Source organism: Staurois parvus, unplaced genomic scaffold, assembly GCF_062004578.1.
Source record: "Staurois parvus isolate SC_StPar_1 unplaced genomic scaffold, SC_StPar_1.0 ptg000353l, whole genome shotgun sequence".
Classification (NCBI taxonomy): domain Eukaryota; kingdom Metazoa; phylum Chordata; class Amphibia; order Anura; family Ranidae; genus Staurois; species Staurois parvus.
The window spans coordinates 2316225-2334149 of record NW_028318149.1 but is presented as its reverse complement, the minus strand read 5'-3'; the positions used below and the strand labels follow the sequence as shown (position 1 = coordinate 2334149).

The following is a 17925-nucleotide window of genomic DNA, read 5'->3' as shown; positions in this document are numbered from 1 at the left end:
GATACACACATGTACATACACACAGACACATGTACGATTGTACATGCATACACAGACACAAACACACACACATGTACATGTACACACACACCCCCCATAAAAAGTTGCAGTACTTCGTTCTGCACTCACAGATCCAGGTACTGCACTCTAGGGGGAGGCAGAGAGCACAGCACAGACTCCTTGCTTTGCTTTCACTGCGCTCAGCTATTGAGCAGTCTGACGGCTCCCAGTGCCAATGACAGATCAAGGCTGAGCTCCGAGCCTGCTCAGCAAGACGGCCCTGGGGGACACTCTCCCCCACCATAATTTCCACTCGCCATTGGCGAGCAGGCAAGTGGAAATTTCAAGACCTGGCTTAGCAGATTTTAAAGACACGCTTACCACTTATCAACCTATCTGGCTAACAGAGTGCTCTCCCTACCCAATTATCTAAACCAGCATTAACATATTACACCTGTAATTTCAATATATGTGTTAGCTATGCCTAGGGTGTTGGGAGGATTCTATATGGTAGCAGCTCATACATTTAATTTTGTGATATTTTTAAAACTAAGCCCTTTTTAACTATTTGTGGATTTCTACCAATTACACAGTCCAACAAAAAAAAATCTTTTTTTCTTGGTGCCTTGCTTTTTTTCTTGGTGCCTTGCTTTTTAGACCTGTTCTTGGGGTTATTTGGGGTGCTGATTCAGAAATTTACATTGGCTAGACTGTATCAGCTCCAGTCTCCTAGATATGGTCAAATTTATTATTTATTTATTCTGTAGTCAGTTTTTGAAAAGATCTTGCTAATCAGCGTGTTCTTCTGTTACCTAGTTTGTGTTTTTGCATAGTTAGCAGATATTATTGGAGTAATTCCAACTGTAATTTTACATCAGAGACATTAGATTCTAAAGTGTAAGTTTTTAACTGTAATATTGTTATGATTGTATAAGAGGTGCGTGTATATTGCCACTTGTTTCATTTTTACAGATTGAGTACTGTAGAGGTCATGGCAACTTTTTATGTGCTTCTTTCATTCTACAGGGAGATAAATTAAACACTGCTTTTAAAGTATCCTAATTTTTGACTAGCAACCAGAGTGAAGAGTGGGATATGGCATTTACACTATCTCAAAGACGAGAGCTGATAGGGAACAATTGGTGCCATTTTTGTAATCGGCAGGTCAAATATACCCAGGAACAGGTCTTGAGGCACCAAAATTTGTGTTGACCTGTTATTTGTACAAAAAAAAAAAATTACTACATTTTAATACTATGCAATGTGAAATTGAACTCTGTAGCACCTGAAAAGTCCCAGTTGTAATTTACAGTTGGGCTTCATTCAAACAACCGTTGAGGCCTGTACAGCATGAATGAACTGTTTGTATATGTGGCTGAAGATGCCTAAGCTGCATTTAAGCAGCCTATATTACTGAAAGGGGACATAACGGCTATACAGACACAGCTTTCTGTCTGAATTTGACAGGCATATAGGGGTGGGTGTGCAACTCTGAAAGCACACTTTCTGCATTTGGGGCTGTGCATCCGCCCCTACACGCTGGTCAAATTAGGACGTGCGGCTTTGTACAGTCACTGAGTCCTCAGTCAATAACATAGGCTGCCTATATGCTGCTACAGCCATTTCCAGCCACATAAACAAATGACTCATTTAAGCTGTACAGGCCTCAGCACCCATATGAACGAAGCCTAATACTTTCAACACATCACTAAAAGTATTATGATTTTCACAATGGCTGTGAAAGGACAATAAGAGGGAATTAATTCATATTGTATAATACTGTATACTATAATACTTATTTATTGTGAGCTGCAGCCTAAATAGGTTGAGTCTCCACTGATATGGTCTCATACTGCAGATGTGCCTTTTGAGGCTAGTTGGGCAATACTTTTCTGTTGTATTAGACCTACAGAAGCATGAAACCCAAAATATCCACAAAGACCATCATGAGAGCACCATGAAGTGACAACAGTGGTTGGACCTAATACTCTTGGAAAAGCTACAGGAAGTTTTAGTATTTGTACTTCACATACATTATATCATTACTAATTCATTTGTATCTACATGTATAAACAGAAAGAGTACACGTAATGATAGTCACATATACCGTACTTAAAGTGGTAGTAAACTTGAGTTAAAAAAAAAAAGTAATGCCATAATGTGCTAGTGTGCATTGCATACTCGCACATTATGAAAGACTTACCTTAGAAAGAAGCCCTCCAGCAGCACGCTGTCAGCTCTGATGGGGCTTCCTTCTTCACCCAGTCGCATGCGCACGTGAGTCTTGACAGTGCTCTGAAGGAATGGGTATGCCATTTCTTCAGAGCGCATACGCCAGTGACATCACCGGCTGCAGGGACAGCTGAATATCTCCTTAACAGTGCATGCTTAGAAGATATTCCTTGTACATACACGTAAGCTTTATTATAAGTTTACCTGTAGGTACAAGTGTCCACTGGGAGTTTACTCCCGCTTTAAATTTGAACTTCTTCTCCCCCAATCCCCCTCTTATCTTTTATTTTAGGTCTTCTTAAAAATACATACTGTCAGGAATCCCCGCTGCGACGGGCTCGGCGCAGGCGCAGTGCACCGCTCCGTGTCAGAATGCGGGCACTGAGACCTGGCCGTCCGCGGCGAGGGAGTTCGCGCATGCGCAGTGGGGACCGCGGGCGCGCGCGTGGCACCAATGGCAGCGCAGGGCGGGATATTTAAACGGCCCTGAGCTGTCATTCAGTGCCTTCTGGTCTTTCCTTGTATCCTGTATCTGCGAACCTGTTCTAGTAAGTTATTGACCCGGATTATACCTGACCTTGTTGCCTTCTCCTGCCCAGACCCTTGCTTTGCCTGACCTCTCTCCTGAATGCCCCTGTTTGGATCTGACCTTCCGTTGCTGACCTGGCATGTGACCCGACTACTCTCTGCCCGCTGCCTTGTACTGCTCCGTCCCCACTGTTACCGACCCAGCCCGTTTGACCCCGCACTTGCTCAGCCATCCATCCATCCCGACGGGATCACCCGACCTCCTCACATCAGGCTCTTCCCTGCGGGAGCCCCTGGCGAATACCGCTACCACTGACGGGCGTGCTCAGTAGCCACGACCTGGTCTCGGGGTACTTCAAGTCCATCCCCACCATCAGGGGCTCTGGTGAACACGTACCCTGGGGCTTAGATACCGTGCGCTGGGGACGCCTGGCCAGTGGAGTGCTAGTGGTACCGCCTGGTGGTCCCTTACAGTACCAGAAGGCCATGACTGAGCCTGGAGGAGGGTCAGCCCCGCTGGGAGATATTTGCTGGCACCTATCAGCCCTGACACAGGCTGTGGCAACCTTGCAGGACAAATGCACGCACCTGGAAAACCGTTTCCAGACCCGCTCTGCATCTGGCCCTGCTCCACAGGCCCCTGTTTCCGCTCCCCCGGTAGAAGAAGCTCTGGGGCCACCTTCAGGGGCCTCTGCTCCTCTACCGAGGGTTGAACCCCGAGTACCACTGCCTGAGCGTTTTCATGGGGACCGAACACGCTTCAGGTCTTTTCGGGATTCCTGCCTCCTGTTTTTTGAATTGCAACCCCGCACCTTCCTAACGGAATCAGTGAAAGTGGGATTTTTAATTTCACTATTGCAGGGTGAACCCCAAGATTGGGCCCATCGGTTAAGGGCAAACCATGACCCTCACCTGGGAACGGTCAGCGGTTTTTTTGAAGCTATGGCCATCCTTTATGATGATCCACAGCGGGCAGCCTCTGTTGAAGCAATGTTATCCACGCTTCGACAGGGCCGCCGGGCGGCAGAAGAATACGCCTCTGAATTTAGGTGTTGGATGGGGGACACACGCTGGAACGAGTTCGCGTTGCGACACCAGTTCCGTATGGGTCTGTCAGAGCCCTTGAAGGATGAGTTGGCCCGAGTGGGGGTTCCCGAGTCACTAGAAGACCTAATAGCCCTGACGATTCAAATAGACCGTAGACTGCGGGAACGCAGGTTGGAGAGGTCCGGTCAGGGTCACGGAAATGCATGGGGTCCAATTCCAGGCCCCAGCCAACAAACCAGAACAAAGATCCAGAACCCACTTCCAGGAGATGCGCAGGAACCAATGCAACTAGGCCTGGCTCGGCCTAAATTATCGCCAGAAGAACGCCAGCGGAGACGCTCTCTGAACCTCTGCTTCTACTGCGGTGAAGCCGATCATATGGTACGATCCTGCCCTCAGAAAATGAGTAAGTGCACCTCTTTTTCTTCTCTGGCTATTGGCAAGGTCAGTCCGTCCCAATACTTAGTGGTGCCCCTCTCCTTTCAGCTTCCAGAAAGGACCGTGGAGGTGACGGCCATAGTTGATTCAGGGGCATGCAGTTGTTTCCTGGATTTAGATTTTGCTCATCAGCAGGGGATTCCCCTCCAGCCCAGAAAACGGGGCTTTACCATATTTCTGGCAGATGGCTCCCAGATAAAGTCAGGAGTAGTTAACCAGGAAACTCCCCCTATCGCCACTACCATTGCTAACCAGCATCAGGAATTCCTCCGCCTAGATGCCATTGCGTCACCTCTTTTTCCAGTCATTTTGGGACTCCCTTGGTTGCGGGCCCATAACCCCCAAATTGACTGGGAAACCGGGTCTATCTTGTTCCCGTCCCTGTATTGTCAGGAACACTGTCACACTGCGGGCTCTGCAGCCCCCCAGGTCCTCCTGTGCTCCGAGGGAGACTCCGACCTGAAACAGGTTATTCCCGCAGCATACCACGAATTCTTAGATGTATTCAGTAAACGGGGGGCAGACACCTTGCCCCCCCACCGCCCGTATGACTGTCCAATTGATCTGTTGCCCGGCTCCGAGATCCCTTTTGGACGGATTTTTCCCCTGTCTGAGCTAGAATTGGGGGCCCTGAAGGAATACATAGAGGACAGTCTCCAGAAGGGGTTCATCCGTGCCTCTACTTCACCAGCCGGAGCGGGGATCTTCTTTGTAGAGAAAAAAGACAAATCTCTGCGACCCTGCATTGACTATCGTGAACTGAACAGAGTCACGATTAAAAATCGTTACCCTCTGCCATTGGTACCCGAATTATTTCAGAGCCTGAAGGCTGCGACAATATTTACTAAACTAGATCTCAGGGGGGCCTACAACTTGGTTCGCATAAGGGAAGGGGATGAGTGGAAGACAGCATTTCGTACCCGGTTTGGGCATTTCGAATATCTGGTAATGCCATTTGGACTGTGCAATGCCCCAGCCACATTCCAACATTTTGTAAACGACATTTTCCGGGATTACCTTGACGTTTTTGTAATAGTTTACCTAGACGATATACTGATCTTCTCATCCTCTCTGGAGGATCACAGAATACACGTGACAAAGGTTTTGGGTCGATTGCGCCAGCATGGGTTATACGCCAAAGCAGATAAGTGCAGTTTCGAGCAGTCCAGCATCGCGTTTCTGGGGTTGATTATCTCCACCACGGGAATCGCAATGGACCCTCAGAAGGTCTCTGCAATTTTGGATTGGCCTGTGCCCACAGACAAAAAGGGCATCCAGCGCTTTATGGGCTTTGCGAATTTCTATCGGAAATTCATTAGGAACTTCTCGGGTCTGGTCTCCCCTATAACTCAGCTAACCAAACTTGGAACCCGCTTCAGATGGACGCCGGAGGCTCAGGAAGCCTTTGAGGCCTTGAAAAAACTATTTACCACGGCACCCATTTTGGGCCATCCAGACGCTTCCCTGCCCTACGTACTGGAGGTAGACGCATCTGAGAATGCGGTGGGTTCCATCCTGTCCCAGAGAAAAGGCACCAAAGAATTACTCCACCCCATAGCGTTCTTCTCGAGGAAGCTCACCCCAGCCGAGAAGAACTACGATATTGGTGATCGGGAGTTGTTAGCCATCAAAACGGCACTGGAAGAATGGAGGTACTTGCTGGAAGGGGCCTCACACCCCATCTTGATCTTCACTGATCATAAAAACCTCGAGTACCTGAGGACTGCCAAACGGTTACGTCCGCGGCAGGCAAGATGGGCACTGTTTTTCTCCAGATTCATATTCCATATCACTTACAGGCCAGGGTCCAAAAATACAAAACCCGATGCGCTATCACGCATGTTCGAAGACTCCAAAGAAGAACCGGTACCTGATACTATTCTGTCCTCAGGGAATTTCTTGGCTCTCCAAACTGACCTTCGGTCCAAACTAATGGATGCATCCACGACCACAGTGACCCCAGCTGGGGTACCCCTCCAAAACAAGGGGGGACTCCTCTGGAAGGAAGGATTGATCATGGTACCCGAAGAGGTCCGAACCCTTGTCTTGGGGCAGTGTCATGACCATCCAATGGCGGGACACTTTGGCCCAGCGAAGACCCTGGAACTTCTCCAACGTTCCTTTTGGTGGCCAAACATGGCCAAGGATTGCAGGCTCTACGTAAAATCTTGCACCATCTGTCAGAAGAACAAGCCATCGAGGAACAAGGCCTGGGGGCTGCTGCGGCCCTTGCCGATCCCCGAGCGACCTTGGCAAAGGATCGCAATGGACTTTATAGTCGAGCTCCCCCCGTCTCAAGACCACACCGCGATCCTCGTAGTCATTGATCGGTTATCGAAAATGGCTCACTTTTTACCGTTAAAGAAGACTCCGTCAGCAGCCGAGACTGCGCGAATTTTTATCCAGGAAGTTATAAGACTACATGGAATTCCGGAGGACATCGTCTCGGATCGAGGGGTCCAATTCACGTCTAAATTTTGGAGGGCACTGTGTAAGGCCTTGGATATCAAATTATCCCTCTCCTCTGCGTTCCACCCCCAGACCAATGGACAGACCGAGAGGACCAACCAGACCCTAGAACAGTACCTGTGTTGCTACACATCCTTCCTACAGGATAATTGGCTACCACTCCTACCCCTGGCGGAGTTCGCGTACAACAACGCCAACCATTCCGCAACAGGACAATCACCGTTTTTTTCAAACTACGGATTTCACCCTGTCTTTCTCCCTGACTTGGTCCCTGAATGCCCAGTTCCGGCGACACAGGACACGCTAGCTTTCTTCTCCTCCAACAATAAGATACTACAGGAGGCTATTGCTCGGGCCCAGGAGGACTACAAGAAGGCGTTTAACAAAAGACGAAGAGGGGACCTGGTGCTGCAGCCCGGGGATAAAGTGTGGTTGGCAACAACGAACTTGAAAATGCTATGTCCATCAAAGAAATTAGGACCAAAGTTCATAGGCCCCTTTTGCATAAAGCGGGCGGTCAATGAGGTGGCATACGAACTTGTCCTCCCTGACACACTCAAGATACACCCGGTCTTCCATGTGTCCTTGCTGAAACCAGTAATCCCCGATGCCTTCCCAGAACGAGAATCTCGACCTCCGGAGGCCATAACGGTCGAAGGTGAAGAAGAATTTGAGGTGGAATCAATCCTGAAGTGCCGAAGGAGGGGGGGTCAGACCCAATTTTTTATTAAATGGAAGGGCTATGGCCCTGAGGATAATTCATGGGAACCAGCCCATAATGTCCATGCACCCCGACTTGTCCGGAGGTTCCTTCGTGATCACCCGTGGTGGAGAGATCGGGTGGGCACCCAGAGGTTGCCCGTAGGGGGGGGGCAATGTCAGGAATCCCCGCTGCGACGGGCTCGGCGCAGGCGCAGTGCACCGCTCCGTGTCAGAATGCGGGCACTGAGACCTGGCCGTCCGCGGCGAGGGAGTTCGCGCATGCGCAGTGGGGACCGCGGGCGCGCGCGTGGCACCAATGGCAGCGCAGGGCGGGATATTTAAACGGCCCTGAGCTGTCATTCAGTGCCTTCTGGTCTTTCCTTGTATCCTGTATCTGCGAACCTGTTCTAGTAAGTTATTGACCCGGATTATACCTGACCTTGTTGCCTTCTCCTGCCCAGACCCTTGCTTTGCCTGACCTCTCTCCTGAATGCCCCTGTTTGGATCTGACCTTCCGTTGCTGACCTGGCATGTGACCCGACTACTCTCTGCCCGCTGCCTTGTACTGCTCCGTCCCCACTGTTACCGACCCGGCCCGTTTGACCCCGCACTTGCTCAGCCATCCATCCATCCATCCATCCCGACGGGATCACCCGACCTCCTCACATCAGGCTCTTCCCTGCGGGAGCCCCTGGCGAATACCGCTACCACTGACGGGCGTGCTCAGTAGCCACGACCTGGTCTCGGGGTACTTCAAGTCCATCCCCACCATCAGGGGCTCTGGTGAACACGTACCCTGGGGCTTAGATACCGTGCGCTGGGGACGCCTGGCCAGTGGAGTGCTAGTGGTACCGCCTGGTGGTCCCTTACACATACACACCTGGCCAGGTGTTCCAGCGTCACCCTTAAGCAATCCATTGTTCAGCTGCCACAGTCTGTGTTCCGCACAGCCATCTTGGTTCACCTCAGCTGACTGCCCCTTACAGTTTTAGAAAGCGTGGCCCCCGCTGATATGCCCAGCTCTACCAACCGGCCGCTCCGTGTATTGTATCCAGCAGGCACCTCGACCATGCCACAGGGACATGCCAGGAGGCTACAAGAGCAGATGTCATTCCCACCTAGGCAAGGATGGCAGGGAGGGGTGTGGCCACTGTAAAAAAATGTATGACCAAGAATTGGTTACCCCCCCCCCCCAAAAAAAAAAATGGCTGTCATTGTGGTTGGGGTGGAGGTAAAGACGTAAAGTCTCAGTTCACGTTTTGTGCACTTTGCACATTACACCTGTATTTAGGGTGTAACATGCTCCATCACCTTGTTTCCCAAGTGATAGTGGACGGGAGTTCTTTTCCTCTGTACCCGCTGTCCCATTCAAAATAGGTGTAGCTGTGCAGGGCTCTGCCTGCAAAGCTGCATCATTCATTCACAGCAATCTGTGAATGAACAAACTACAACCACTGCTGCAGACGGCTTGTTGTTCTCAATGGACTTTCAAACAGCCCCTACAGAGGTACGGTCAAGAAAGCAGGATGTGCCCCTCAGGAGCATGACATTGTGCCTTCAATCCACTGATTGTGGATACAATGCTTTGCAGGTTCCTGGGGGAAAATAATAATTTATGCATATTTTTTTTCTGCACAAATGTTCTTTTGTTTTTTTTTCCCCTAAATGTGAATTTATCCAAAGTTAATTTGCGGAGTGAGTTTTGCTTTGTCAATGCAATTGTACTTTGTATTCTTGCAATACTACTTCAACTTTATTTTCCTATGAAGGATAAGGAACTTGCAGGCTAATTTTTAGCTGATCTTGAAAAGCCAGGTGTCATTTTTGGCACTAGGCAGTGATTCTCTCAAACTCTTTCCAAAGAACATGCAGTAGGCTGATTTCACTTGTATTTAGAAGAGTAAAAACATGACAGATAGCCAATTTGGCAGACAGGCAAAATAAGTTTGAGAAAGGATCAATAGTCCGAAACTACTGTAACCTGTAGAGAAAAAAATTATGTGCAAAGAGATTCGTGTGGAAATATGCATGCATAGCCACATAGACTGGAGACTGTATATGAAACTGTGGTTATCTGATATGAAATAGTTTGAGAGTTCAGGAAATGGTTATTGTTTTACTGGTTTTTAAAGCCGAACTCTAAAAGAGTAAAAATGCTCCCTTGCATTGTAGCTGCACCCACATTTTAAGAGTTAAATGCTTCTTTATGGTAAGTGGGAAAATAAATTCTACTTACCTGAACCTTCACTCCAGCAGCAGACCAATCCTAGTAGCCGTTTCTTCTTGGCACTGTGGTGGTCTAAGGTCCTCTGATGTCATCAAGACGTGAGAATGCTAAGGAACAGTCCATCGCCAGAGAATGGGGAAGCATATAGGGACTGATGTGAATGTACAATATATATGTGTAAAGCACTGCGTAAATTGCCGACGCTATATAAGTACCTGAAATAAATAAATTATACAGGATTTATATAGCACCAACAGTTTGTGCAGCAATTTACAAAATGAAGGCAGATATTACAGTTACAATACAATTTGGTACAAAAGTAAACAGAGGGCCCTGCTCGTTAGAGCTTACAATCTAAGGGGAATCCATATAACGTACAATTCAATTGTACAATCTTCTTTGGGTCTACTAACAACTATTTAAGGGGGCCCTTGAGATTGGATAGAAATTGATTGAATTGTCTGGGTTTCTCCTCATATCACCTATTTATAGTTGATAAATATAGTCGGTAAATTAGATTGTACAATCACATTGTAGTGTGCATAACCAACATGAGTTTGCGTGTGCCCCAAATGGTAATGGAAGAAATTAAAGCTGTACACTTGGATTTGAAAATTGTTATAGCCTATACAATTTACTTTACCCTCGTAGTGTAGCATATGCAGGGAGAGGCAGGATAAACAGAATTTATTTTTTATTGGATCAGAAAAGAATATGTTCATCCAAATCAACCACACCTTGGATATCATCAGTATCTTCTAGCAGATATATTTGAACATGTTCCTCTCTTTTATTTTAAAATGTGACTGGCATAGCTTTAGGAGTGTTAGTCCTGGACACTGGACGGTTTTACAGCTGCTGTTTTTGGCTTTTGACATTTTTTTTCTACAGCCAATAAACTCCCCAGCATGTTATCCTATGTGTCCATGCACACATAGACTGTAATCAACGTTTTTTTGGCAGGTACGTTTGTTGGCTGGAAAAAAACCCCAAAACTAGTGCGTTTCTAGAGGAGTTTTTTTAGCTGTAAAAACGATCTTACGCTGAAAAACGTGGTAAACCGTGGCAAACCAGCATTTGTGGCCATTTTTGACCAAAAAAAAAAGGTAGCTAGAAATGCTAGTGGGGTGTTTTTTCAAATCAGTTTTTCAACAAAATAAAGCATGGAGACATGGAAGTTTGCTTTGAATATCAAAAGTGAAGTGTTTTCAGTATGTTGTGAGCAAATACAGTTTTCCTCTTTAAGAATGCTACATATGGGGTTTATTTTTATTTTGTTTTACGATTTGTTTTTATGGGGTTTTTTTATTTGCAGGCAATCTATCAACATCTTAAATGCCTTTCTGTGATACCTGGGTTCATTAATTACTGTATAGCGTGACTTTCCACTATTTTTGGGAGAACACCGACTCTCAGGGAGTTTAACTGTGATGCTGAGTTCCTTCCTTTTTGAAAATGTTCTGCCTAGCTGTGGACTGACACATCTTTAAAAATTATTTTCTAAGCGTATGCAATTTTATTAAATCCACTTTTATTTCTGAGATTTTAAAATGTCTTATGATAAGATCAAATTGTACTGCAATTAAAACTTTCTTCACTTAGTACACTTTTATCTGATTTAAAAATATAAATCATAATAAAAGGGTCAAGAGTAAGTGTACATGGATTGAACATTCCATTTTCCTGACCTGCATGCATGAGCTGTACATAGTAGAAATGCATAGTGCCTGTGTGGTTATATCTAGACTGTAACTTAGAGAAGGGTAGAAGGGCCTTATTTTGGAAAATATTGTATGGGTAGTAGGCCACGTCTGCCATTTAGAAGCAAATGTTATTTTAGCTAGTTCTGGGTATGTCTCATTATGTCAAATGGGACTGCAGTATATGACCACCATCACTCCCTGTAAGTGTTTACGTTTGACCCAAACCTTTTACATCAGGATGTATGTAGTGTATTTGGCCTGCCAATTTCGAGGAACTCCAGGCCCTTTGGGAGATCCTGGGATTTAGTCAAGTAAAGCAGCACCAACAGAGTTGAAGAAACTGGGAGAGTAGACTCATCCAATGTACCACATAACGCTCCAATCATATGTTGCAATTGGGCTGCCAAATAATATAACCAGGGGTTAGACAAGGCCTCAACTCCTCTATCTTTGGGCCATTGCAGCTGTTCTAGTTTGATTCTAGGTAATTTCTTTAAAAGTGTTGACCATACAAAAAAATCTCAGAAGTTTGACTAATGGGGTGTTATGCAAGAAGTAAAGCAGCTGGAGCATAAGTATCATTGTTTATGAAATTGGCTTTGCCACTCAGAGCCATAATTTATTGCAGATTTTAGGTTTAGCTTTAAGAGTAAGGGCATGATATTAAGGGTGCAGCATTCCATATTGATGGGTAAGATTTGAATGCTCAAATATTTAATAGATAATTTGACTTACATTGGAGATTGGATCGGAGCAGAAGGTGGACAACCCTGGAGATACTACTCTGTCTAGGGGCATTAGTGCTTATTTGGTCCAATTAATGGAAAGACCTGAATGCCTTCAAGACAGAGATATAGTGGTCATGACCTCTGTAAGGGATGTGTTCGTGTCACTCAGGAGCAGAAGCATATCATGTGCATATAGCATTATTTTTTCATGAATCAAGCCTTATCTAAAGCTTACAATGCTCTTATTGGCCCTAATCATGGCAGCTTAACTGCTCATGCAAATAGTACAAGGGGGAGAGGATAACCTTGTCTGGTCCCCCTGCCTAGCTCAAATGTCTGGGAATGTCTACCCTCCTCTCCAATTGTCCCTATGGGAGCACGATACAACAACTGAACCCATGAAGTAAACATTTCCCCAAATACAATTTTTTTAAGTGTTAACCAGAAACACTGCCATTTGATACTATCAAATGCCTTGGCGGCATCAAGTGGTGTACCACCAGTACACTTTTGGTTTTGGTGTAAGGTACAGTTAACATAAATGAACATTATACCAGCAACATAACAAAAAAAAAAACAATTATAACAGACTCTACTCACTGGTGTGGTTGACCAAGAGCCATGGAAGCAGGCGATTGAAAGTAAATAACCCATCAGACGATAAGGGCCAACATGGTCACAGTAATCCCAAAGTGCTATAACCCATAGGTAGAATAATATCACAAGAAAATTCATGGACATAATCATTAAAGCCATAATATATCCCAAAACCAATTATGAACAATTGGAAGAACATAACCACTGACCTGTGGTTACCTGCAAATGAGTAGAAATAAGGGGAGGTGAGGAGGAAAAAGGCTCATCCGTCCTGCAGAAGGAGCCTACAATAATCAACCAAGAATGAAAAAGAAGGGGAAACGGGAAAAAAAGGGGACGAGGGAAGGGAGAAACACCAGAGACCTATGCTAGCCGTTGCATAAAAATAACATAATCAAAGCTCCAAAAAAGCACACTGTCAATTGTGAGGGTAGGAAATGATCAAGCCAAGGCTACCAGGTACGATGGAATTTGGCATGGGTATTATTGAGTATCGTATTGATTAATCATTGTACTTTACAGGCTGTGTTTTCCTAATAAAATTTGAGGATCAGGGATTTCCACGCCTTTGCTATTGTCTGTTTCATCGCTGTGAAGATATGGGTGATTAAGATACACTCTTGGCGAGTAACATGTTTGATCGGTTGGTGCAGGAGCGCTTCCCAGGGATTCTTTCATAAATTAGTATGGAGTATCGTATTGGCCATAGAGTATACCCATATCCACAATCTTCTAACTTTAGGACACGTCCACCAGATGTGTTTCATGTCTCCCAATTCTTGACAGCCTCGGAAACAAGAGGAGGGATAAGTGGGAAGGCAATGCACTATCCTGGCAGGAGTGTAATACCATCAAGACATAACTTTAAAAGAATTCTTCACAGCTATGACATTGCATGAGGATTTAAATAGGGCAACCCACATTTTGTTCTTTGTTTTGGGAGGCAATGTCGTCTCAATGTTGCATTTCCAGCGTGTACAATATATCGGGACCTGGACATAAATATTACCCTAAATAAAGAAATAGAGTAAAGAAATTAAGCCTTGAGTTGTGGGGTTTAGCCCACACCTTGACTCAAAAACCATTGAAGGTCGGGTCCTGTCGTAACTTTTGAGCAAGGATTCAACAAAATGACAAATTTGAAGATAGCAGAAACTGTCAGAACCCATCATAAGACTATGGAAGCTGTTGAAAGGAATAGACACCCTTTGTAGTTATAAGGGAACAAAGCATTGTAAAACTGTGGGAGGTCTACCAGTGATAGCTCTGAGGATTTTGCTTCCCAGGGGGGAAGAGAGGACAGTTGAGTCCCATATCGCCAAGGTGTGTTTAATGATGGGCTAAGAGGTTTCTATAGCCCAGGATTTTAATATCATTCAATAAGGAAATTAGGTGAAAATTAGCCCATGATTGAGTGTCTTTATTCAGATTAGGGAGCATCACTATATTAGGTTTTAAAGAAGTAGAAAGTCAAACTGGGGTGATTGTTTCCCATGACACAATATGGCGTACAGTGCAGAGGAATGGCATGCATGGGTGTCATCCACAAAAGGAAGCATCTCCTAAAGCCCATGCACAAAAAAGCCCACCCAGAATTTGCCAGGGCCCATGCTGAAAAAGAAGACTACTGGGACTGCAGTCTGGAGTGATGAGACCAAGATAAATGTTTTTGGACCTGATGGTTTCAAACTGTATGGCATTGCAAAGGTGAGGAGTACAAAGAAAAATGCATGGTGCCTACAGTGAAACATGGTGGCGGCAGTGTTCGCCTGTGGGGCTGCATGAATGCTGCTGATGTCGGGGAGCTGTATTTCATTGATGGTATCATGAATTCACAGCTGTACTGCTCTATATTGAAAGAGAAGATGCTACCATCACTCTGTGTCCTTGGTCGTTATGCACTTTTCCAACATGACAATGATCCAAAACACATCTAAGGCCACTTTTGCATTTCTGAAGAAGGAACAGGGTGAAAGTGATTCAGTGGCCTAGTATGTCTCCTGATCTGAACCCAATCGAACACCTATGGGGAATTCTGAAGAGACAAGTGAGTATACCCCTAAGTGAAAATGTCCAAATTGGGCCCAATTAGTCATTTTCCCTCCCCGGTGTCATGTGACTCATTAGTGTTACAAGGTCTCAGGTGTGAATGGGGAGCAGGTGTGTTAAATTTGGTGTTATCACTCTCACTCTCATACTGGTCACTGGAAGTTCAACATGGCACCTCATTATTATTATTATACAAGATTTATATAGCACCAACAGTTTGTTCAGCGCTTTACAATATAACGGGAGACAATACAGCAACAATACAGTTCAATACAAGAGGGCCCTGCTCCTTGGAGCTTAAAATCTAGGAGGGGAGGGTCCTCATGGCAAAAAACTCTCTGAGGATCTGAAAAAAAGAATTGTTGCTCTACATAAAGATGGCCTAGGCTATAAGAAGATTTCCAAGACCCTGAAACTGAGCTGCAGCATGGTGGCCAAGACCATACAGCGGTTTAACAGGACCGGTTCCACTCAGAACAGGCCTCGCCATGGTCGACCAAAGAAGTTGATTGCACGTGCTCAGTGTCATATCCAGAGGTTGTCTTTGGGAAATAGACGTATTAGTGCTGCCAGCATTGCTGCAGAGGTTGAAGGGGTGGGGGGTCAGCCTGTCAGTGCTCAGACCATACGCTGCACACTGCATCAAATTGGTCTGCATGGCTGTCATCCCAGAAGGAAACCTCTTCTAAAGATGATGCACAAGAAAGCCCGCAAACAGTTTCCTGAAGACAGGCAGACTAAGGACATGGATTACTGGAACCATGTCCTGTGGTCTGATGAGACCAAGATAAACTGGTTTGGTTCAGATGGTATCAAGTGTGTGTGGCGGCAACCAGGTGAGGAGTACAAAGACAAGTGTGTCTTATCTACAGTCAAGCATTGTGGTGGGAGTGTCATGGTCTGGGGCCGCATGAGTGCTACCGGCACTGGGGAGCTACAGTTCATTGAGGGAACCATGAATGTACTGTGACATACTGAAGCAGAGCATGATCCCTTCCCTTTGGAGACTGGGCTGCAGGGCAGTATTCAAACATTTTAACGACCACTGCCTTGCTAAAGAAGCTAAGGGTAAAGGTGATGGACTGGCCAAGCATGTCTCCAGACCTAAACCCTATTGAGCATCTGTGGGGCATTCTCAAATGGAAGGTGGAGGAGTGCAAGGTCTCTAACATCCAGTAGCTCCGTGATGTCATCATGGAGGAGTGGAAGAGAACTCCAGTGGCAACCTGTGAAGTTCTGGTGAACTCCATGCCCAAGAGGGTTAAGGCAGTGCTGGAAAATAATGGTGGCAGCACAAAATATTGACACTTTGGGCCCAGTTTGGACATTTTCACTTAGGGATGCACACACTTTTGTTGCCAGCGGTTTAGACATTAATGGCTGTGTGTTGAGTTATTTTGAGGGGACAGCCAATTTACACTGTTATACAAGCTGTACATTCACTACTTTTACATTGTAGCAAAGTGTCATTTCTTCAGTGTTGTCACATGAAAAGATATAATCAAATATTTACAAAAATTAGGGGTGTACTCACTTCTGTGAGATACTGTAGATGTTGCAATATGTCGCCAATTTGTTCATTCCATGCCTAGAAGACTTGGTGCTGTCCTTACAAATCATGGAGGTCATACAAAATACTAAATGTAGTAGGTTTTGTTGTGGGGTGTATTCATTTTTGCATCAACTAATTAGATTACAAAATCTTCAATTTTACTCATAGTTGTATTATTAACCTTACTTTCATGTAATGAGCTATATTCTATAAAACTCAGTTTTGTCAAAATTGTGGAAATTGTTCTTGTGTTCATTGAGATATTGACTAAAAACAAAAGGTGTGCACTCATTTATGCTGAGCACTGTGTATGCGTTTTTTTTTGCATCAACAAGTTCCCAATACCATCCTTACATACTTTCTAAGTTTCTTTTTATAATGTTCTTTTGTTTCATTTTTAGCTTCTCTGCGGAACGGCCAGCTCTGAACGTCGTAATTTTCCCACTTTTGCACGAGAACCTGGCAGATGTGATACGAGATGTACCCATGATACATTTGGATGAAATAACCTTATTTAAAAGCAGGGTGGCAGAGGAGCCTCCAGATTTGTGGTGCTAATATTATAGATTGGGTAAGATTGGACATATAGAGAGCAACATATAGAAATATCTGTGAGTTCTTAAATCTTTGCAAATTATATCACTGCAGGACTTTCAGAATTACTAATATTCTTTGTGGGAGGGTCTTTTTTATGTTGATAATTTCTTTCAAAATGAAAAAAAATGTAATGCTTTAAAATGTGTGTGGCTGTTTAGAAAAAAAAATGTAAATTGTGTATATATTGTTTTTGTTTATCTGCTAATGAAGCATGTATTATAAAAGTGTGGTGTCTGGTGAGTGCTTTTTGTTCAAAACATATGGCTCAGAAAAACACTTTACTCAAAAGCATTCCCAGGCTAGAAACTTTGCGAAAGATGACATTTAACTAGACTTTCCTTCTGTAATCGAAGGAACTCAGGATCTCCTTGAAGAAATTAATTGACACACAATTAAAAAAGCTCTACACAGGATAGTCCATACTCAGTTGTATCTGTTGCAAGTGCACTAATACGTCTACAATTACCTCAGGTAAAATCTAAAAGATTGTTTTGTTGCGTAAATAGATACCTAATGTGTCATGCTTTAAAACTGCGTACACCTGTGGGAACAGTGCGAAACTACGGTACCTACAAATTTCCATAGGTGACTCTTTAAAAGCCTTTATGGGTTACCAGTTTAGTGTTACACAGGATGTCTGTTACTAAAATTATTGCTCTCACTTTGACATTCACGACGATGTGCTGCAGCATCATCCCGCTACACCCAATGAAACCCCAGGATATCATATGATGTCCACTGAGGGGGAAGTGGTTAATACCTTCACAATATTAAACTTGTGGAATACTACCCTGCAACCATTGCCAGACGGGCACACATTGCAAAATATGTACTGGAACCTGGTCTTGCAAAGATGGCCTCTGCTGAGAGAGAGGCTATGGAGACTAATATAACTGAGGAAGAATTTCAGAATACTGTTCACAGCATAAAAGTCCAGCCCACATGGCTACATAGACAAATATAAACTATTTGAACAAATTTTATCCCCCCCACTTTCCTGCTAAAACAATCACCTTTGGCTCGTCCTTACTTCCAGAATGCAAAGTGGCACATACC

General features: G+C 44.9%; 1 long non-coding RNA gene across 1 annotated transcript in view; it reads left to right on the top strand.

Annotated features, from left to right (window-relative positions):
• The window catches only part of LOC149456638 (uncharacterized), a 41172-nt gene extending 24077 nt beyond the window's left edge, over positions 1-17095 (top strand). The window contains exon 2 of the long non-coding RNA XR_016313838.1: positions 16674-17095. This is a non-coding gene — a long non-coding RNA (uncharacterized LOC149456638). The remainder of the gene's footprint in view (positions 1-16673) is intronic.
• Positions 17096-17925: the final 830 nt, after the last annotated feature.